Source organism: Chiloscyllium plagiosum, unplaced genomic scaffold, assembly GCF_037043375.1.
Source record: "Chiloscyllium plagiosum isolate Xiang-an unplaced genomic scaffold, Cpla_swu_hap1 HiC_scaffold_43, whole genome shotgun sequence".
NCBI lineage: Eukaryota > Metazoa > Chordata > Chondrichthyes > Orectolobiformes > Hemiscylliidae > Chiloscyllium > Chiloscyllium plagiosum.
This window is the reverse complement of record NW_028270181.1, coordinates 6,112,806-6,136,821: the sequence shown is the minus strand read 5'-3', so window position 1 is coordinate 6,136,821 and position 24,016 is coordinate 6,112,806. Positions and strand designations below refer to the sequence as shown.

Here is a 24,016-nt window from a genome sequence, read left to right as displayed (position 1 = left end):
TCTGCACCCTTTCCAAAGCTTGCACATCCTTCTTATAATGCGGTGACCAGAACTGTACGCAATACTCCAAGTGCGGCCGCACCAGAGTTTTGTACAGCTGTAGCATGACCTCATGGCTCCGGAACTCGATCCCTCTACTAATAAAAACTAAAACACTGCATGCCTTCTGAACAACCCTGTCAACCTGGGTGGCAACCTTCAAGGATCTGTGTACCTGGACACCGAGATCTCTCTGCTCATCTACACTACCAAGAATCTTACCATTAGCCCAATACTTTGCATTCCGGTTACTCTGACCAAAGTGTATCACCTCACACTTGTCTGCATTAAACTCCATTTGCCACCTCTCAGCCCAGCTCTGCAGCTTATCTATATCTCTCTGTAACCTACAACATCCTTCGTCACTATCCACAACTGCACCGACCTTAGTGTCATCTGCAAATTTACTAACCCACTCTTCTACGCCCTCATCCAGGTCGTTTATAAAAATGACGAACAGCAGTGGACCCAACACCGACCCTTGTGGTACACCATTGGTAACTGGACTCCAGGATGAACATTTCCCATCAACCACCACCCTCTGTCTTCTTTCAGCAAGCCAATTACTGATCCAAACGGCTATATCTCCCACAATCCCATTCCTCCGCATTTTGCACAATAGCCTACTGTGGGGAACCTTATCGAATGCCTTGCTGAAATCCACATCAACCAGTTTACTCTCATCTACCTGTTTGGTCACCTTCTCAAAGAACTCAATAAGGTTTGGAGGCATGACCTACTCTTCACAAAACCGTGCTGACTATCCCTAATCAAATTATTCTTTTCTCGATGATTATAAATCCTATCTCTTATAACCTTTTCTAACACTTTACCAACAACTGAAGTAAGGCTCACTGGTCTATAATTACTAGGATTGTCTCTACTCTCCTTCTTGAACAGGAGAACCACATTTGCTATCCTCCAGTCTTCTGGCACTATTCCTGTAGACAATGATGATTTAAAGATCAATGCCAAAGGCTTGGCAATCTCCTCTCTGGCTTCCCAGGGGATCCTAGGATAAATTCCATCTGGCCCAGGGGACTTATCTATTTTCACACTCTGCAGGATTTCTAATACCTCCTCCTTGTGAACCTCAATCCCACCTAGTCTAGTAGCCTGTATCTCAGTATTCTCCTCGACAACATTGTCATTTTCTCGAGTGAATACTGTCGAAAAATATTCATTTAGTACTTCCCCTATCTCCTCTGACTCCACACACAACTTCCCACTACTATCCTTGATTGGCCCTAATCTTACTCTCGTCGTTCTTTTATTCCTTAAATACCTTTCGAAAGCCTTAGGGTTTACCCTGATCCTATCCACCAACAACTTCTCATGTCTCCTCCTGGTTCTTCTGAGCTCTCTCTTTAGGTCTTTCCTGGCTACCTTGTAACCCTCAAGCGTCCTAACTGAGCCTTCACATCTCATCCTAACATAAGCCTTCTTCTTCCTCTTGACCAGAGATTCCACTTCCTTCGTAAACCACGGCTCCCGCGCTCTACAGCTTCCTCCCTGCCTGACAGGTACATACTTATCTAGGACACACAGGAGCTTTTCCTTGAATAAGCTCCACATTTCTAATGTGCCTATCCCCTGCAGTTTCCTTCCCCATCCTATGCTTCCTAAATCTTGCCTAATCGCATCGTAATTGCCTTTCCCCCAGCTGTAACTCTTGCCCAGTGGTATACACCTATCCCTTTCTATCACTAAAGTAAACATAACAGAATTGTGATCGCTATCACCAAAGTGCTCACCTATTTCCAAGTCTAACACCTGGCCGGGCTCATTACCCAGTATCAAATCTAACGTGGCTTTGTCACAAAACTGCTGAGGGAGATCACAAAGTAATCTGACTTTTTCCCGTGAAATTGATAAACGGTGTTTGAAATTGTTTTTACATGGCTGGCTCCGAGGATGGGGGTTGCCAGCATGTCTCTCTGCACTAGCCACACTGAATCGTTCCAACAAGCCCTTGGCTCCCAATCCAGGAAGACGTGCCACTGGAAAAGGGCATGGCACAAGGAGCTCACTCTTTGGAAAATCGATGCAGTTATGCACAATTATAAAATCCTTATCAAACTATCACTATTAGTCATGTCTTACCAATTACATTATTGAGTCACAATGCACTTAAAAAGATTAAAGATGTGAGGTAATGGCCAGCAAAATCACTTTAGAGTAATTGATCCCGATTCCATAAGCTACACAGTGAGCATCTATTGGTGCAATATCAGTTCATATACGGAGAGATTCAAGCAACAGGTCCTCAATCTTCGCTATGCTGCTATGGAGAGGGGAGTCTGAAATACAAAACACATCTTAATGAAAAGATATGTACAAAACTGAGCAGAATTGAAGTTTTCCTTGTTGTCTGGTTATCCTTGTTGTCTGGTTATCCTCAGAGGCATCAGTGCAGAACTGAAGGCCACACTCTTTATTTGATGTAATAGATGCTAAAGGGAATATACCCAGCTCAGTAACAGCAGTGTGTACTGTCAACAAGGTACACTGTACAAGTTCACCAAAGATCCTCAGACAGCACCTTCCAAACCCACGACTACTTCCATCTAGAAGGACAAAGGCAGCAGGTACCTGGGAACACCACCCCCTGCACGTTCCCCTCCAAGCCTCTCATCATCCTGACTTGGAAATACATCACCACTCCTTCTCTGTCACTGGGTCAATATCCTGGGATTCCCTCCCTAACAACATTTTGGTTAACCCATTGCACGCAGACAGCAGCAGTTCAAGAAGGCACAGTGGCTCAATGGTTAACACTACTGCCTCAGTGTTTGAAATGAATGAGATAATTTGAGTTTAAATGAGAAAGGAGATGTTGCAGCTTCACAATAACGTACATCTAAGAGCTTCCTAAAAGGTTTGGGTGCTCCTTCGCCTCGATCTTCAACCTTAATCAGCTCGGATTGCTGATTCTGTGACAAAGTGCCCAGGAAGTTACAAGTGTGCTAAATCTGGCTTGGTGATTCGAAAGGAGAATGGGTTTACTGGAACAAGCAGCTTGTTGGATAACTGGAGGTATCTCGCATTGCCAAATCAGTTTTACTTTTGGAAAGTGGAGAGCTTTGTTGTGATTACCTTTGTGGCTCAGGCAGGGCAAGAGACAGCTGATCCCCCCTATATGTAAGACCACAGCTGCTGCCAACATTGGAGCTGGAGTAAAGCAGCCTCACTCGACACGCACTGCGGTCAATGAATGTCACGCCTTTCAGTTGATTGTTGAGCACAAAGAGTAGGCGCGCTCCCCAAACTTCCCTGCTACTTGTCTCCTGTCTGTCTGTCAGTCAGTCAGCCCTTGCTGCAGTAGGCAGGTCTGTGAGAGCACTGTGCTGCAACAACATGTCTAGGCAAGAGAGGCTGCAGACTCTGCCAGAAACACAGGAGAACAATCAGGTCCCCTGCAGTGCGCTTTTTATTCCTTCCAGACGCCCATTGATACCGTGCCAAGGAAAACTTTTCCCTACGAATTAAGAAACATCACAATGCATCTCCGTGGGGTTTCAAAGACCACGCAGCCCCACCTGCCACTTGTGAAAACTGTCAGCAAATTTTCACAAGCGCTGGCTGGATATTAGCAGCACGTTCACCTCAGACCTCCCCCCCGTTCAAACAGAGAGAGAGAGAGAAAGAGAGAAAGAGCACAAGATCATCCTAAATCACTGCAATATGATCTGACCGAGTTGACTTTTAGTTTCTGAGCTGTCCAAGCAGCTTGAATATTCAAAGCAAACCTTTCATGAGGATTTTCTGCAGAAATTAAAATGCTTTCTCAGGATTTAAACGCCAAATGCCACAAGGCATGCTCAGCATGAACACAGTATGCCTTTCTTTTTCGTGCTTAGTGCTAACAAGATTCCAAACTGATGGGGTTAGCTCTCACTTTGAAGGGTGGGGTAAATCCTCAATGACTGCCTGTCCAAGAGATTTACAATTGCGACGCACCAGAAGAATTAAGTTATACTGTTGCAACCAATCTCATCCTTCACGGGCCACCTATAAACACAGACCCTCTGGCTCACTCCGCTCTGAAATACACACAGCTCTGTTCCAGATTGGTTTGTTTCCAAATGGTGTTGTGAGTTGTGCAGAAGCAACAGCAGTCACAAAATAATGCTCAACTTTTATATGGAGACTTAAAAGGCGACCGAGGGGGCCACAGTTATATTTTCATGGTGTTCAATGTAACAACCTTTAGGTATCAGCCAAAGTTCAGTGGGTAGCACTCTCTTAAACTCACAGCCATCTGATTTAGAGGCAAGTCCCACTCCAGAGACCTGAGTACAACAACCTCAGTGGAGATTCCGTGTGCAGTACTGACAGGGTGCTGCACTGCTGGAGGTGCAGTCTTTCAGAGGACGCACTAAACGAACAAAAAAAACATCCAAAGGACTGCAACTTCTGGAAATCAGAAACAAAAATTGCTGGAAAAACCCAGCAAGCCTGCAAGAATTAACGTTTCCCTTCTTCAGAGGGCTGCAGTCTTAATTCTGCTCTGCCTCCGCGGATGCTGCTGAGCTTTTCCAGTAATTTCTGTTTTCGTTTTTCTTTCAGATGAGTCATTTGCCTACCTCCTCGACAGCAAAGAGAGGTTACATGCATCTTTTCGAATGCTAGGTGTGCTTTTCCTGGACAATAGATAACTCTTCATCCTGAGACATAGGAGGCCATTCGATGAGATCCTCGCTGATCTGATGATTCTCAACTCTACTTTTCCTGCCTCTTCTTCATAATTCTTGATTACCTTACTGATTAAAAATATATCTCAGCCTTGAATATACCTAATGGTGCAGCTCTGCAGGTCTCAGCACTGAAGAATTCCACCATGGCCAGAGAAAAGATTGCTCCTCATCTCCACCTTACTTTGCAAATCTTAAACTATCGACCTTTTAGATAATCATAAACGCAATCATCTTATGCAGAAAAGATTGATGACCTTGCTCACTGCGTGTAAAATTACTGGGTCTTCTCCTACATTACACAAGTCACTACAGTCAAAAGACTAGCTTACCAATATCAGTTCTTCATCCTTCAGACCTCCCAAATGCTGGGGTGATATCAATTAAGGAAAGCCCTACACATTTCCCAATATTCACTGGTTAGTTATTCCTTAATAATAAGACAAGACAGAAGCATCCAAGATTAGAGTGGTGCTGGAAAAGCACAGCAGGTCAGGCAGCATCCAAGGAGCAGGAAAATCAACGTTTCAGGCAAAAGCCCTTCACCAGGAAGTCCCGAAACATCGATTTTCCTGCTCCTCGGACGCTGCCTGACCTGCTGTGCTTTTCCAGCATCACTCTAATCCAGACTCTAATCTCCAGCATCTGCAGTCCTCATTTTCGCCCTGAAGCATCCAAGACTGAGTCATTGACCAGGTGTGCTGAGTGGATGATCCATCTTGACATCTTCCAGAGATCCCCACCTCGGCTGGAAACATTAGCTTGCTCTCTCTCTGTGGATGCTGCCTGACCTGCTATGATCTCCAGTGCTTGTTGTTTTCAGTCTCCAGTTAATTTTATTCACTCCACGTGATATCAAGAAACGGCTGAAGGCACTGGACGCTTTCAAGACCGTGAACCTTGACAACGTTTTGGGAGTAGTACCAAATATTTGGGCTTTACAGGTAGCTATGCCCCTAGCAAGGTATTCCAATGCAACCATAAAACTGGCAATAACCCAACAATGCCAACACTCAGAGGCATAGGTTTCAGGTGAGAGGGGAGAAGTCTAAACTCTACACAGTCGGCGTCTGGAACACATTGCCAGAACAGGTGGTAGAAACAGACCAATCTTCCAGAAATAGCAAAGTTCAGGAGACTCTTAGACAGACGCATGGCTACTCAGGGGATAGAGGGGTACGGCCCACATGATAGCAGATCAAATTAATTTAGAATGGCATTATGGTTGGCACAGACATGGTGGACTGAAGGGCCTATTCCTGTGTTTTACTCTTCTATGTTCCAATGTGGAAAATTGCCTGGGAATTTCCAATACTCAAAAAATAAGCATGACCGATCCAACCTGGCTAATTACTGCCCCAACAGACTACTGACAATCATCAGTAAGGGTCATCAACAGTGCTATCAGGGAGTACTTACACAGTAATAACTTGCTCACTGATGTTCTATTTGGGTTCTGCCAGGGCACTGATCTCTTGACCTCATTACAGCCTTGGTTCAAACATGGACAAAAGAGCTGAATTCCAGAGATGAGGGGAGAGAGAGACTGCCCTTGACATCAAGGCTGCATTGACTGAATGGCATCAACAAAACCCAGCAAAGCTGGAGTCAATAGGAAAACTCTCCACTGGATTGGACGAGCCATATAAACACATGTAAAGGCAGGTCAGAGGCTGGGAATATTGTGGCAGGAAGCTCATCTCCAAGCTCACTAGAGCTTGTGCCATTTACAAATCACAAGTCAGGAAGGTGACACAATACTCTGCACACGCCTGGATGAGTGCAGTTCCGACAACACTCAGGAGGCTTGACACCAGGGAGAAGTAATCCATTTGATCAGTAAACCATCCGTCACCTTCAACATTCACTACCTCTACCACTGCCCTACAGTAGCAGCAGAGTGTACTGTTTATATGATGCAACAACCAAGCCACCATATACACCTTCCAAAATCATTGTGTCCAGAAGAATAAGGGCAGCAGATAACATGGGGACACCACCCCCTGCAAGTTCCCCTCCAAACCACTCACCATCCTGACTTGGAAATATATCACCGTTCCTTCAGTGTCGAAGGGTCAAGATCCTGGAACTCCCTGACAGCACTGTAGGTCTACCTAACCTTTTAGGTTGCAATAGTTCAGGAAGTTGGCTGACCACCACATTTCAGAGACAATTAGGGATGGGAAACAAATCCTTGAAAGTTGCATCACAGGAAGAGAGGGTGTTGAAGGCATTTAGCACGCTTGCCTTCATTGCTCTGATCAATGAGTATAGGAGTTGGGGCATCATGTTGTAGTTGTACAGGATGTTGGTGAGGCCACTTTTGGAATACTATGTGCAGTTCTGGTCCCCCTGCTATAGGAAGGACGTTATTAAATTGGAGGGGATTCAAAAAAGGTTTACAAGAATGTTACCGATACTGGAGGGCATGAATGACAAAGAGAGGCTGAATAAAAGGGACTTTTCTCCCCAGAATGGAGGAGGCTCAGGGGTGATCTTATAGAGGTTTATAAGATCATCAGGGACATAGGTAAGGTGAATAGCTAGGGTATTTTCCCCAGGGCAGGGGAGTTCAAGACTAGAAGGCTTACTTTCAAAGTGAAAGAAAAAATTTAAAAGAGAACCTGAAGGGCAACTTTTCAGACAGAAGGTTGTTCGATATGGAATGAAGTGCCAGAGGAACTGGTAGATGCAGGTACAATTAAAACATTTAAAAGGTATTTGAACAGGTTCATGAATTGGAAAGGTTTAGAGGGATATGGGCTAAGCGTGGATAAATAGGACTAGTTTAGTTTGGGAAATCTGGTCAGCCTGGACAGGTTGGACCGAAGGGTCTGATTCTGTGCTGTATGAGTTTAGGATTCTATACCAAATGCTGATTATGTCAGAGATGTCCACAACCAACGAAGGAATTTTAAAAAGTACAGTGCCAATGTATATCTGTGAGCTATTCCTATTCATCAGCATGAAAATCTAACAGTTTGCAGGTCATCCAATTCATAGAGCTGAAGAGAGATTCTGATTTTGAACATTTTAACAGGTGAATCCCTTGTCTGCCATTATAAATATATATATCTTTGTGAATCCCAACACCATCTACCTTAGAGAAGACTTGGAAAGAATTGTTCTGGGGCTCAGGATGAACAAGGTGAGAGGGCTCAGTCTGTTACGAGCGAAGAATGAGACAGATTGAGTTGAAAAGAGGGTGGGAGGAAAGCATAACTTGGAAATAAGATGCAAATGGGTCTCAGGGGTTACAAGACCTTTCCTGATACAAATTCCATCAGTGATGCATTGAAGCCACTTCACATTGTAGAAATGTTACTTTGTCATCCAGCAACACAACACACGCTCAGATCCATCCAGACTGAAAACCAATGAACTCTTCAAAACAAGGCCCGTGAAGAGACAGGCATTATAGAGGCTTTGTTTCAAATCACTCTTGAGCTTCGACTGGGCTGCTGAGCCTGTCCTTACTTTCGTCTTAGTAATGAGCAATATCCTGATGGGCTTTTGGCAGGCAAGCTAAAAATGGAAAGGCCTCAGGCAACGCAGCATATTCCAGACAGCCTCTCGGCAAGTGACTGGAAAATTTCAGCACAAATTCTTTGCTGTACCAGTTTAATTAAATATCTCTTTGTGTCAGTGCAGGAGTCGACCTGGCAACTGTTTCTGCATACAGGAAATCACCTTGTACAATGCCCCAGAAAGTTTCCCCAAATGGGTTGTGGGACTCTGCAACACAGAACGACAGACTCCACCACAACAGCTCATTTCCCCAGTTCATGGTGGCGAGGGGAGTAAGCAGGGTCAGTGTAGATGAAGAGGGTAATAGGGCAGGTCAGCTCAAAAATCATCAAAGACCCAAGTCTCCATGAAGTTGACATCTAGTCCCTCTTTCCAGTTCTGAGCAATAACCTGAAAGGTTACAGCACTTCAGTACACCTCCAACTACTTTGTGAGTGTTATGAGCATTTCTGTCTCTACCGCTCTTTCAGGTGGTGAATTCCAAATCCCCATCACCCACACGGGGAATTCAATTCCCATTGAGTCCACTCAATGTCTCCTAGCTCTTGTTTGAATCTCCATTCCTGATGAAGGGCTTTTGCCTGAAGCGTCGATTTTCCTGCTCCTTGGATGCTGCCTGACCTGCTGTGCTTTTCCAGCACCACTCTAACCTGAATCTCTAACCACTAGATATGGAACCTTCAACCAAGAGGATTCAAGGGCCTTCAATTGAGATGTCCCGGCACTGGCTAGATCTGTCAACTAAACTCTCAATAAAACAAACATCCTGACTACCTTCCAAAGAACCCATTGCTCTCTCTTCACATGCAGGAGTTAGATACTGAACAACTTCGAGTTACACAATTGTGAGTGTTCACTCACTGCCTCAGACATGTTCAAATCACCAACCTTTCCTAATCCCCACCCCAGTATCTGTAGTTCTGTGCTCAGATTTGGTCTGCTGACTGTGATAAAGTAAAGTCGCCATCATCTTACCAGACCATAGGGGCTGCTCTCTCGTTAGAGAGAGATGATTGGTAATGGTTTAACATGAGGGTTACCACAGCCAAGCGAGGGGGAAGGTTGGGAAGGAGAGTCCTTCATGGTAACCTCAGCCAGTGCGGGAATTGAACCCACGCTGTTGGCATCACTCTGCATCAAATCTGGATGCCATTTATCTGACATAACCATGACAAGGATGTGAGAGACAGCAACAAAGGTGGAAAAAAAAATTGCTGATGACTGAATAGGCTGAGTCTTTTTTTTCCCCACTAATAGAAGACTGTGAGATGACCTGATGGAGGTTTTTCACAGTTAGTAAAGAGCTGGATAGGATAAAGATGACCATCAGCAAGAGCAAGACTAGGGGTGTAAGGACAAGATGGTCCTTAGTAAACCCCTCACATGGAACTTAAGAGAACCTTCATTTGTCAGAGAGTGTCAAGAACAAGGAGCTTACTATAGCGTTGATTGGTTGAGGTGAATAGTCTAGAAATAGTGATTTGTGAATATGTAGGGGAGTGGCATGGTGGCTGAATGGTTAGCACAGCTGCATCACAGGACCAGGGACCCAGGTTCGATTCCACCCTCAGGTGACTGGCTGTGTGGGGTTTGTACATTCTCCCCAGGTCTGCGTGGGCTTCCTCTCACAGTCCAAAAGATGTGCGGGTTAGGTGGAATGGCCATGCTAAATTGCCCATAGTATCTGGGGATGTGCAGTCTACGTGGGTTAGCCATAGAAAATATAGAGATAGGGCAGAGGGGTGTGTCTGGTTGGGATGCTCTTCAGAGGGTCGGTGTGGACACAATGGGTCAAATGGTCTGCTTCCTTACTGGAGGGATTCTATGAATCTCTGAAGTAAACTGTTACCCTCAGTTAGCTAATACTCTGCTAGAAGATTAGATTCTGTACGGTTCAAAACATGCTGGTCATTGACCTTACCATCAATACAGACTGTTAATAAACTTTGTTTAATGGTAATCCAGAAATCTGGTCAGAGCTAATACTCAGATGCACAAAACTCTACACTAGAACAAATAGAATAGATGCATAAAAATAAGTACAAAGGGGAAAATGGAAGTATTTGTTGAACAAAGGGCAAGAAATAGATCCAGCAGAATAAATTATGTGGAGCTCTATGGTTACAATATTTATAAAGTAGCTTCAATATTACAAAACACTGCAGGACTCTTCACAGCAGTATTATAAAACAAACTCCAAGTCACGTGAAGAAATATTAGGTCAGATGACCAAAAACCTGATAAAGGAGGTTTAAGGAGTGACTGAAACTAGGAAACTGAGGGAGGCACAGAAACTCAGGGGAGAAATTCCAGAGCTTTGGACCCCAGGCAAATTAAAGGCACCACTCCCAATAGTAAGGCAATTGTTACAGGGCGTTCTGTTATAACACGTGTTTCATCAACGCAAATTCGCCGAAACACAATTGACGATTTGGGGACGTTGTTTCTACAGTGAGAACTTTTAAAATGTGTGTTGGCTATAATCCAATGATAGCATCAACATTTCATGCGCTGTTTTTAAAGCGTAATTTTTCTATAACGCAAGGTTGCATAAGAACACTACCATTCTGTTATAGAAGAACTGACTGCAGTGGGAACACACAAAAGGCCAGAGTGAGAGGAACACATGTCTCAAAGGAATATTAGACATTTACAGAGATGGGGAGGTGTAGGTAAGTGGCTGATGGGCTGAATGGCCTGTTGTTATGCTGTAAATAGTATGTAGATTTCCCCCATGAACATCCCAGGTTGACCAGTTGCCAGCTGGGGTCTTGAAGCTGTGATCTGGATTTCCCTTTCCTGATCTATTGGTGTGAGGCTCCATCTTTTTTCAGTCAACTCCCTTCACATCTGAAGGGCTTTGATTTCTCTCTGTTTGTGGAACTTGCCTTGCGACACTGGGTGGCACATTTTTACCCAAGTCCTATTTCAACGAAAAGGCCAGGTGAGGTTTTTGAGACAAAACCGAGACCTAGTCTACCCTCTCAGGTGGACATAAAAGATCCCATTGTACGATTTGAAAAAGTACAGGTATCTCCCTTATACTCCCCAGGGTCTTGGACAATATCTAACCCTCAAATCAATATCACATTAGTCACTATATTACCGTTGTGTGTGAGAGAGCTTGCTGTGTACAGTATCATTAGGGTTCCTACATTACAACAATGACCACACTAAAACAAATACACACTTAATTGACTGTAAAGTACAGGGGAGTGGGGGGCATCCCAAGCTGCTGACAGGTGCTATTGAAATGCACTTCTTCATTTTTACAGATGGGTTTTAGGAATTCACTTTTTGGCAGGAGGTTTGCCTATGTACCAGCGCTTTGAGCGTTCTCCTCTGGCTTCCCACCCAGTGCATGCACATTCCCCAGGGGGAGAGAGAGAATCCTCGGGCTGTCCTGGGAGTGAAATCTTTTCTAAAGTGACCCCCTGAGAATTTCCCTCACTGATCTCAAGGCACAAAAATGAATCACTGAAAGCCAGCCAATCTTCCAGTTTGAAAAATCACAGACCTTTCCACTTTATTTAATAGTGTAATGGGTCAGAGCTTACAATAGACCCTTTATGGATCTGAACTCAAACAAGCCCCTGTCACATTAACTTTTAAAAATGTTATTCCAATTTGCCCCTTTGAATCTTCAGACCATTTTTTATTGGCGTTCGGCTGCAGGGACAAAATAACTCACAGTTGTGACAGATTATCAGCACTGCAATTTGGCAACAAGTTAAATAAATGAACTTTAAAGCATTGCACAGCAGGTCATCTGGCACAAAGAGCAGCTTTTAACATGCCCACCTTCTGAAAAGGCCAGGCAGTTACACTTCATCTCCTGGCCATTAGATCAATTATCCATTCCGTGTGTTCACTGACCACTCCCTGACAATTACCAGTGCATCTCAATGAAATATCTCCTCATCTGCACTCATAACAGAGGGGTGAAAGCTTCCAAGCAACTCAAAGTGCACACAAAGCTAACGTCTGCTTGTTCACCAGACAGCAACAAAAGGAATGTAATGGGGAGGGCAGAGTAAGACGCCAAGGATACCAAGTCACAGCGACTACACAAGCAAACCAAACCCTCCCTGACCAAAAGGACATAAAGACGCATTGATAATCAGACAGAGTATAACGTGGAGTCAAAGGAGAACATGCTTTTGGTTAACTTGCTGAATTATCGTGAGAAGGAAGAGACCGTGTGCTGCAGACATCACTTTTGAATGACCTACTCGAAAATAATGAGGCAGAGTCTGAAGCAAAAGCAGAAATTGCCGGAAAAGCTCAACAGGTCCAGCAGCACTTGTGGAGAGAAATCGGAGCTAGCATTTCGGGTCAAATGACCCTTCCTCAGCACCGGGTCTGAAGGATGTGGGGTCAAGTCCAACACCAGAGATTCGAGGATAAAACTCAAAGCTGACATTTCACTGCCATACGGAGTAAGTGCTGCACAGTCAGAGGGGCTGTCTTGTCGACATTAGAACAAAATTGATAAATGGAAACCTTTCCCGGCCCAGCTATGCTCTGGAGTCTGTGGACCATATGCATGATGGTTGTGGACAGTTGCACCCCCCTTTTAGTTTTTTGAAAAATATTGTTATTCTCTTGGTTGCATGCATGCTCCTGATCTTTGGGCACATGGTCTGGGATGGAGGAAAGTTGCAGGATCTCCTTTGACCTCCTGGCCCATTCTCCACAACACTCCAACCCACTGCTAATTACAAAGCTGTCTATCTCCTTCTTAAACTTACTCAATGTCTCAGCATCTACCCAGAATCCCACAGATTCATGACCCTCTGAGAAAAGTAATTCCGCCTTGTAGATGAGATTAGATTCCCTCCAGTGTGGAAGCAGGCCCTTCGGCCCAACCAATCCACACCGACCCTCCAAAGAGTAACGCATCTCCCTGTGACTAATGCACCTAACACTGTGGGCAATTCACCTGACCTGTGGGAGGAAACCAAAGCAAACCCACACAGACAAGGGGAGAATGTGCAAACATGACACAGATAGTTGCCTGAGGCTGGAACCGAACCTGGGACCCTGGTGCTGTGAGGCAGCAGTGCTAACCACTGAGCCACCATGCCGCCTCTCTGTTTTTAATTTGCTACCCTCTTATCCTAAAACTATGACCCCTCTCTTATTCTAGATTGCCTCACATGAGGAAACAAACTTTCCATGTCTACTTTCGCAATCCCCTTCAGCATCTCATCAACCTGCGAGCCAGCCACACCTAGATCCCGTGAACAAATTAAAACACACATGATACACAGGACAGCAACTGACCATCCCAAAATAGATGGACTATGCTGTGATTTTTTTCAGGGTTCCTCTTGAGGGAATCAATTAGACAGTTGCTTATTCTTTGCTATCATGGTGATGGCATGTTTCTTATCCACCTGAAGGGGGCAGATGGGCCTTGGGTTAAATAGATCACTGGAAAATACGGAACAGAACTCCCTCTGGTGTACCACACTCCTGGTGTCTGTCTTGAATTGTCTGGAACTCAAACAATGTTACAGGAGGAGCGCTAACCAATGAGCTGCAGCGAACACACATCAAGGTGGAAAGTCGAGTCGCAAGAAACATGAAAGTGTCAGAAAAAAATGTGTATAGGACAGGGGGGTGGGGAAGAAGAAATGGTAGGGTAGAGGGAAAGTGTATGGGAGAGTGCCAGGGTACAATGTAGGGGAGAAAGTGAACAAACAGGATAAAATCAGCCAGACTGCATCAAGTTCCTGTGTGTAGAGTTAACAAACAGTCGCTGCACTGAGACCCTGGGGACCCTCAATCTCCACTTATATAAAGCAGGCCAACAGACAGAAAGCACACAGCTTTCAGTTTGCAAAATTTCTAATGCTTTCTGGAGTACGTCGCTTCAACCAGAGAAAACAGCTTTTACAAACGTTCCTGATGACCAGGGTGGGGGATGGGGTGTGGGGTGGGAAGAGGGGGAATGCCCAGAACTGGAGGTCAAAGTTGAAGGATGCAGAGTAGGCCAGTCAGGACTGAGATGGGGAGAAATGTCTTCACCCAGAGAGTGGGGAGCCTGTGCAACTCTCTGCCACAGAAAGCAGTTGAAGCCAAAACACTGAATGTTTATAAGAAGTTAGATATAGTTCTTAGCGCTAAAGGAATCAAAGAGTGTGGAGAGAAAATAGGAATAGGGTACTGAGTTGGATGATCAGCCATGATTGTTCTGAGTGTCAGAGCAGGCTCGAAGGGCCAAATGGCCTATTCCTGCTCCTATGTTCTAAGTTTCTATGTTTTTTGAAATTATATATGGCAGGATATTCTTCTGTAAAAGAGGCAATTTACAGAAACAGAATAATTTGATTTTTCCTCCATATTTTTGATTTTTCTTGGAATTTCCATTGATCATTCCAATTGTTCACAAACTGGGGTTTGTGGAGATGCCCAGGAAGGGGGGGGGGGATGGTTTAGAAAACAAGGAAGGACTCACACATGGGCCAAGGTGCCCTGGGCAGGAATAGGGAAGAGAGAGACTAAGTTAGAGTGGCATTACCACCACACCATCACATCACCAGGAACAATCCTGATTTCCGTTCAATTTTCTTTCCCTGGCTCCAGAATCTCCTCAACCCACCCCCAGCAGTTACTTGAAGGAGGATGCCAAGGGATCTGGAGGGATAGGAGTCCACATTGTCCCCTTAAGGGCAAGGAAGGGTGAAAGGGAAATTTGATTGAGGGGTTCAAAAGCACAGTGCATTTGGATTGGGTAAATGAATATAAGCCTTTGTTAGCGATAGGGGAAATGAGACAGAAAATACAAGATTTAAGCTGAGGTTCAAAAAAGAGCCAAAAATGACTCGAGGAATATTGTGATCTGGATTGTGTTGCTTCAAAAGGGGGTAAGAAGCTGATTTAAACATCAACTTTTGAAAGAAATTTGGATTTAGAAAATCACAGGGAAACTGCTGATGGGATTTTAAGAAAGGGAATGGACCATTGGACAGTGCTTCCAAAGAGCCAGGACAGGATTGATGGCTTGAATGAGCTTCTCCTGGGCTATATGATTCTGTGCACATTAACCAAAACATGGGGGTTGACCCTACCCTTCACCCCAATAACTGAGCAACAGACTGACAATTAGCAATTTGAGACGATCTGTAGCTCAGGTTGAGGTTCTGGATGGGATCCAAGTCAATGTGTTTGTTGATAGAGCTTCAGTTGCACTTGGATCCCCTTTACCACCCCCGAGATAAAGAACAGGAAATGATATCACTATAGGAAATGATGTCACCAACTGAAGGAAACCCAAACATATAAATAGAAAGTGGGCTACATCACCAGTGCTTCATTCGGAAGCTCACTGAAGATGTTACCTAGTATGGTGATGAAACGTCTGGAAATGAACCTTCCAGCTCAGTGAGCAAACCTACATCCATGACAATTAGCATGTTGATTCAGGAAAGCCACTTGTGGTAGGGTGGTAGTGTCCCTACCTTTGAGCCACAATACCTGGGTGCCACCCCTACTGCCCCAGGCATCTGTTATATCTAAACAGGTTGATTACAATGTCTACAACAACCACTGGACAAGGTTATGAATGTTGTTGGATATCATTTTCACAGTTGGAGTGAATGCCTTCAGTCAAGAGAGGCGTAGAGGGGGATTTTAAAAAGCTGAGCAAAGGATGTTGGAGGATGAGGGGCTGGGATGAAATTCTGTTAAACCCCAAACATTGCAAAATAATGCAAGGAACAAAACTGTGCCCAGCACACTCAGATGGGCTGGCAGCCAAAGGCAGCTGCTGTGTGTTTTCAAACTACAACAAAACCAAAAGCAATTGCAAATCTCTGAATCCATGCGGAGTGTTGTACACAATGCCTAAAGTAAGGGCTGCACAAGCAAAGCCAAGTCACCTTGCCAACACTTACAGCATAACACAGAGCTCAAAAGGTAACGGCTTGGCTAAGTTAGCTTGACGTCCCAATGCAGAGCCACGGGGAGAATGTAGGGGTATTTAAAATGGGCAGGTGTCATTGAGGCAATCAGGAGGTCTGTCCTGTCTTATCTTTGAAGTTTTTGCTTGTTCTTCAGTTGCTTACATACATATTTGGATGACTGCATTTTTTGGATAAGGGGAAAAAAACAGAATCACAAGAAAAATAATATTAAGTTTATTTATTAATATTATTATCCAGAGGGTTGTGAGAGTATTGAACTTCTAACACACGGAACAGCTGAGGGGACTAGTAACCAGAACTGGACACTGGCAAGGGGACATGAGGTAAGTACTCGAGGAAGTCAGGATTTGAAGATAGAATGAGATATGAAAGGGGTGAGACAAGGCTTGAGAGGGGCATTAGCACCAGCACAGACCAGTTGTCCTGAGGGACATGTCTTAACCATGTAAATTCAATGTGAAAGAAGTGGGTGAATGTTTGCAATCAACTGACTTATTCATCTCTTTAATAAAGAAATCATTGTTTCTAAGAGAAAACACAGATTCTGTGCTGGGCTGTGTGAAGGGGGTATTGTCCTTGGGTTAGGGGGCATTGGAACTCTGCCACACAGACTCAAGGGCATTTTGATTGTGTTGACAGAAGTGAGGCAATAAACAAATCAACTATTTGCTCTTCAAAAAAAAACCAAGAATTACGACTCTTCTAAACTGCTGTCGATAAAACTCCTCTTGGATACTGCTGGACACACTGGGTGCCTCCCACATGAGAATAAAGCCAAATGCAATAAGCTCAAGTTTCACTTCAGTTGGGGGGGGGGGGGGGGGGGGGGGGGTGGTGAGAAAGAGTTTTGTGACTTTGCGAAGCATGCACTTTGTAAATCATTCACACTGCAGCTCCACACAGCTAAAGGAACTTTCCTCTCTCTGTGGTGATACGACCCCACTGAGCTCTCAGGGTCATTTCAACTGCTCTTCTTATCATGCTTCCTCTGTTTCTGCTTGAGTTACTCCGTGGGCTGGGTTTTATTTCAGGAAGTGGGGGAGGGGACAGAGGGGCTGCTGTGAGATGGGGAAAATGCTGGGAAGAGAAGGGTTATCCCTCAGCCCGGACAAACGAGTTCCCAATTCACAGTTTCTCGGGGCTGGACGGGATTGTGGAATAACAGCCTTCGTTTATAGATTGGCGCAGCAAGCTAGAGAGGCCTACATCTGCACTGGACTTGAATGGCAGTAATATTTAGCTTCATTACCTGACTGCAGCCAGCCAGAGTGACAGAGGTGGCTGGGTAAGGTAGCACTATCACCTGATGAAGGAGCGGCGCTCCGAAAGCTAGTGTGCTTCCAATTAAACCTGTTGGACTATAACCGGGTGTTGTGTGATTTTTAACTTAGTGCCAAGGATGGGTGCAGGGGAGCTGAAACTGGAAGTTACAGGGAAGATGCTGGATGAGGGGAGGGGAGTAGAGGCTGAATTAGCCAACTGTCAGGAAGGAGTGCATAGTTAGGGAAAATGGCAGCACGGTATAAAGGGGACACATGGTCAGGAGCACTAAGGAGACTGGGGTCAGTGGACGCCGCAAGCTGCGATCCCTATAATCTACCACATGGAGCTCAAAGGTAGTGAAGATTAAAGGGAATTTGGAGGGTTCGGAAGAGGCAGGGTTATCAAGACTTCTTATGCAGGAGCTCTGAAGGTGAGAGGAGGAGAAATTTCTTTACTCAATGATCAGTGAATCTTTGGAATTCCACGTCCCTGACATTTGTGGATACTCAGTCATTAAGGGTTACAAGACGGAGATTATGGAGTCATAAGAAATATACAGCTGGGAATCAGATCCTTCGGTCCGACTCATCCATGCCAACCAGACATCCGAAATAAATCTAGTCCCATTCGCCAGCACTTGGCCCATCTTATCCTCAACCCTATCTATCCATATACCCATCCAGATGCCTTTTGAATGTTGTAATTGTACCGGGCTCCACCACTTCCTCTGACAGCTCATTCCATACACGTACCACCCTTTGCATGAAAAGGTTGTCCCTCGGGTCCCTTTGATACCTTTCCCCTCTCACCTGACATCTATCCCCTCTAGTTTTGGACTTTCCCACCTTGGGGAAAAAAACTTTGTCTATTTACCCTATCTGTGCCAATAGATTCCTTTGTGTATGAAGGGAGTTTGGAGTTTTGGGATAGTGTGAGAAGGTGGAGTTGAGGTACATAGAAGTCATGACCATATGGAATGGTAGAGAAGGCTCAAGGGACATGCTCCTGTTTCCTACAATCCTGAAGAGTTTGAGGTGGATTTTCCAAGCTTTGTGGATTCAGCTGGCTGTTACCTTCCAGACCCAAGTGCCCTGGCCTACCATAGCCACTGACAGGTCTGGGTAACCTTGGTGCTAGTTAAATAGAAAACACAGAAACAGGTTGTAACATTTCATAGAATCTCTACAGTGTGGAAAGAGGCCATTCAGCCCATTGAGTCAGCACCGACCTTCCAAAGAGCATTCCACCCAGACCTCCAGTTCCCCCCAACACCCTTCCCCATAACCCACATTAACCATGGCTAACCCACCTAGCCTGCACCTCCCGGGACACTACGGGAAAACTTAGCACGGCCAATACACCTAACCTTTGCATTGTGGGAGGAAACCAGAGCATCCGGAGGAAACCCAGGCAGACACAGGGAGAATGTGCAAACTCTACACAGACAGTCACCCGAGGCTGAAATCGAACCTGGGTCCCTGGTGCTGGGAGGCAGCAGCGCTAACTACTGAGCCACCCAATTGTCAACCAGCCGTGTAAATCATGACAGGCCACCCTCTTCTTCATCCCACCTTCATTAAAATCGGGCAAGAGTCAGGAATCAGATTATCACGTTCCATCTGACTGTTAGGGGAAGTTAGCATTTACGCTGTAGTTCCCCACATTCACTAGTGGGTGAAATTCATGAGATTTCTCTCCCACCTCCAGACGTCTCTGGGGTGCACTGTCAGCCAACTGCATTGAGGAAGCCTCAAAATGCCACCTAGTGGTGAAAGCTGAATAGCCCATTGACTGCTCCCCACCATCCCCCAGCCAACCAGTATCAGTTACCAAGTAAACTCGTGCCTATGCCTCAGCCTGGCAGCAGTCTCAGACGGATCGATGCACATTTAAGAAAACAACATTAGCTGGTTGTCCATTTCGCCAACACTGGAAAATGCCCATCCAGTTAGGCGCTGACAAGCATCCCAAAACTATTCTGGCCCCTGGTTGGCAGAGTGTGTCTGGAGGTTCCAGTCAGCAGTCTGCCTGCATGTTATTGCCCCTGGCAGTCTCTGTCAAAGACATTTTATGACCAACTAATCACACATTGGCTCCTCCTGTTTACTTTGCTGGTGCAGTCGCGCATCATTACACAGTCCAGCTCCGACTGAAATGTGCCATTAGTTGCTGAATATATATTTCATAAAGCATTAAGGGTAGTTTATGAAACCCTCCCATTACCATTGCACTAGTCTGCTGTGAATACCTACCCACAGACTCGTGACTGAGTGAGGAACACTTAAAAGCAATTGCACCTACACTGCATGTGGATTCCAAAGTAAGGAACAATAAAACAGATTGTTGTATAAAATGCTGGAAGACACTCACGCACAGATCTTAACCAGGAACTATATCAAAGGACCAGCACCCAGACAAAGTTTAGATTAAATTCTGTGAGTCATCACTCAGGTCTTTTTAAAGTTTGAGCTTTGTGACTAAATGAGATTTGGGTATTACACAGGGCAGGCCATTCAGCCCAAAGAGTTCATGGTGGCACTGATGATCCACATAAGCCTCCCTGAACCCTCTTTGTTATGCCCCATTCATCACTCACCACCCCCAGCCCTTTTGTGAAGCCTGCTCCTTAAGTAATGTTCAAAACATTTCAGTGAACTCTCACCGAACATGAAATGCAAACCCCTCTGAGAAGGTTCACAATTCTTTCAAGGGAAGAGCAAACCCATGGGAGGTCTACATGGACGAGAGAGAAACCCCAGATTGTAATGGTAAATGCTGATTCCTACATATCATCCAAACTCCAGTGAGGGAAGCTAAATGGTTTTCCCCAACCTGGCGAGAGATTTGCAATTTCTCGGAGTGAGTCAGTAAGTCAGTCAGTCAGTCTACCCAGGAGCATACAATGGGTATGGTGGGAAATACAGTGGGCATTCTGAATCGACAGGGTCATACCAGCCGCAGGGTGCAGCTTCAGAATGGAGGGAGGAATAGAAGGGTGGAAGGGAAAAAGCGATGGGGAGAGACGAGAAAGAATTGGGAAGGAAGAGGAGAGGAAGGGTAAAAAGTGACTCTGGGATGAGATGGATGTCAGAAAATTAAGGAGATGAAAGTGGAGTTGATGATTATCAGAACATAGAATGCCTACAGTGTGGAAGCAGGCCATTCAGCCCATTGAGTCCACACTGACCCTCCGAAGAGCATCCCACCCAAATTCAGCCCTCTATTGTGGTCCTGTAACCCTTTCCCATGGCTAATCTACCCAGCCTGTACATCCCTATGGACAATTTAGCATGGCCAATCCACCTAACCTGCACATCTTTGGATCGGTCAAAATCTTATTAACTTGATGTTCTGAATGAATGGCTCACTTATGCTCCTACATCTTATTGTTATCTTGAACTTATACGGTGATGTAAGAGCACATTAATAAGAGTTGCAAATGCAGTTTCAAATATAAAAAAAATGAGTTAATGAAACAACACATTGAAGTAATACATGCATAGCAGCACCCAAATAAATCCTTTCACTGAGCGAGTTCGGAATCCTTTGATAACAATCTCTTTATGCATTTGTAAGAAAATCAATTAAACAGACATGAAGTTAACGGGTTCTGAGCCAATCCTGTCTCCCGATCACACCCAGATTTTAATGAAAGAGGTACAGTGCAGCAATACAAGGGAAGGCTACCCTTGACCAGAGAAGGGGCATAAACATCAAATAATTTGACATTTCTTATACATTTTTGAGGATAAGTAATGAGTGTGGAATGTGGATGTTTCTAGCCAGGCCTGGATATTTATTGCCCACCCCCAGTTGCCCCTGAGAAGGTGGTTGTGACTTGACTTCTACTTCAGTCCATGTGTTGGAAGTAGACCCGACAGTCATTAAGGAGAGATTACCAGGACTTTGACCCAAAAATACTGAAAGAACAGTGATATAACTCTACGTCAGGGTGATGTGTCACCAGCATCTTGGAAACCATTAGGCCAAATGCATTTTAATCTAGAAATGGAAGTTTATCAGCTCTGTGAGCAATCCAATCATGCAAACATTGCAGGAGATCCACAGTTTATAATTAACCTAAAAAAATGCAAGGAGGAGGACAAATAGGGCATCATTGGAGCATCTGTAGGGGAACAAGGGAGTCTGGGGGCTGGGTGCCTGTGTGAAAGGGAATGGGGACGAGTGAGTGCGTGCGTGTATGAGTGTGTGTGTGTGTGTGAGAGAGAGAGAGAGAGAGAGATGAAGGGAGTAAGGTGAGGTTGCATGTTCAATTGTGAGAAACAAGAGACACACAGAGGGAGAAGGTATGCCTGGAGAAGGCTAGGAGGGCAGGGTGTACAAAATGTGGATAACTGACAATTTCCAATTTAAGCAGCATTCCATTGTTCTTCAAGTTACATTTTACTGTACCTTCATGTTCAGAGCTGATTAGATCAAATTCTTTTCATTCAAATCAGATGATACATTTCAGTGTGAGATGCTGATTATGTCTATTAACCCCATTGACAGGAAAATGTCTGTTTGACTCTTCAACCTTCTGCTAATAATCCCCTAACTCTTTGAGATACTGGAACAGAACCCAGGAAAATAGCCCCCATTAACAATCTTATTTTACTAATTTAATTGTCAGGCTGACTGTGTGTTTGTACCATGTGTACACTTTTAAAAAGATTTACAGAGGATTTTTTGGATCTTTTTATTCATAATATTGATTGTTTGTGTTTACTGAAGCAAAGTTTTCATTCAATTGGAAGCTGCTATTGACTTGTCAGCAGTTTATCCTGAATGATATTAGGATGAAGTTGAGCAGATTGTAAGTGATTTCCAACCAGGGTTAAAACACTGAGTTAACTCGGGAGCAGATGGGTTTAATTAACCGAATCTTTAGAGAGGTCCCATTTTACACACTGTCAGGAAAGTAACAATTGTAAGTTTGAAAGTTGACATAAAGGAGATGGATATCTTGTTGTTGGGAACTAAGTGCAGAGAGAAATAAGTTTGACAAACTACACAGTGCAGGTCAGTCATATAATCCTGATAAACAAGAAGGGTCTCCCAGACAGACCCACTCAATATTTATAAAATACTGAAATTTCACAAGAGGTAGCAGCAAAAGCTTTGCACCAAATTGTTATGGGGACTTGTGAATGACTGAATCTAATCTGAGCAATATGTGAACATACAGGTTCAATCTCCCTGTGCCCCATACCCTCAGGTTCCCCAAATGCCAACCTGACAGTCTTAAATACATTTTTCAAACAAGAGTGGGGGGAGCAAGGGGACAGAATTGGAGCAGGGTGGGGTGAGAGGATGACAGAGGAGTTGGGCAAAGTTGGAGTCTGGGAATAGTTGAATGGGACGGGTACAGGAATAGTCAGATGGGAAAAGCATTGATGAGGGAAGAGTTGGATGGGGATAGGAGTGTTGGGGAGAGTGCAGGGTGTAGTGTCAGGGAAGAGTCGCAAAGGAGGAAAGTGTTCACCAGAGTCAGGGGGTGTGGTGGGGGCTGACTGTTGGAACGAGGTGCTACCAAACAGCAGGGCTGGCACTGGGGAATGTTTTGGGAGTGCCCCAGGTGGATGGGGGTCCTCGGTCTCTCCCTCTTGGAGGTGGTACTACAATTGCAGAGAGTCAGTTTCCTGCCTGTCTCTGTCTTTCTTTACCCTCTCTCTCTCTGACACACACTCACCCTGTCTCTCTCCCTCTTCCCCATTTCTTCTTTCTTGGTCCTCTCTCTGTTTCTCTTCCCCCTGTCTCTCACTTCCCACCTCTCTACCCCAGGCTAACTTTCTCCTGTCTCAGTCTCGAGTCTCTCTCCTACCTCTCTCTTTTTTCCCCTCACGTGTCTCCATCTTGCCCTTGCCTCTCTCCCATCATCTTTCTTTCTCCTCGTCTTTTCTCTCTCTTCCCCTTATGTCAGTTTCTTTCTCCCCATCTGTTCTTTCTCAATCTCCCCTATCACTTTTTCTCTTTCCCTGTCTGTTTCTCTCTCTCCATCTCTCTCTTCATTTCACAATTTCTCTTTCCCTGTCTATTTTTTCATCTACCTATTTTTCTCTCTCCCTTCCTTTCTATTTCTCTCTGTCCCCCGTCTGTCTCTCTGTCTCTTTCTTTTTCTCTCTCCCTCTCCCTGCCTATTTTTTCTCTCTCCCCACACCCCCACCCCATCTGTCTCTCTCTCTGCCTTTCCTTCTCTCTCCCTCTCTCTCCTTCCCTCCCTGTCCATTTCTCTCTTCTTCTCTCCCTGTCTGTCCCCCTGCCTCTGCAATGAGTAAGATAAGGCCGGGCAGGGGTATGTCACTGTCAAACGCCGGGCACCAGCAGCTCTCTGCCTCCTGTTCTCTCCCCTCCCCTCCCCTGGGTTTAGGGAAAAAGGAGTAATTTTTTAAAAGGGGAAGTTTGAGGGGGGCGGTTAAATTGCATCTGAAATCCAAAAGGTGGTGGGGATGGGGGGAGGGAAACAAACTGGGAAAGCTGGGACAAATAAACTTTCTTGCCATTGAGCCGAGAGTTTGAGGGTGAGGGGGGGGGGGGGGGGGTGAGGTAAACATTGCTAAA

The 24,016-nt window shown here is 45.0% G+C and overlaps 1 protein-coding gene across 2 annotated transcripts in view; it reads right to left on the bottom strand.

Moving 5' to 3' along the window:
- Nucleotides 1-24,016, bottom strand: part of unc5b (unc-5 netrin receptor B) — a 269,146-nt gene that overhangs the window by 244,354 nt on the left and 776 nt on the right. The window lies entirely within an intron of this gene.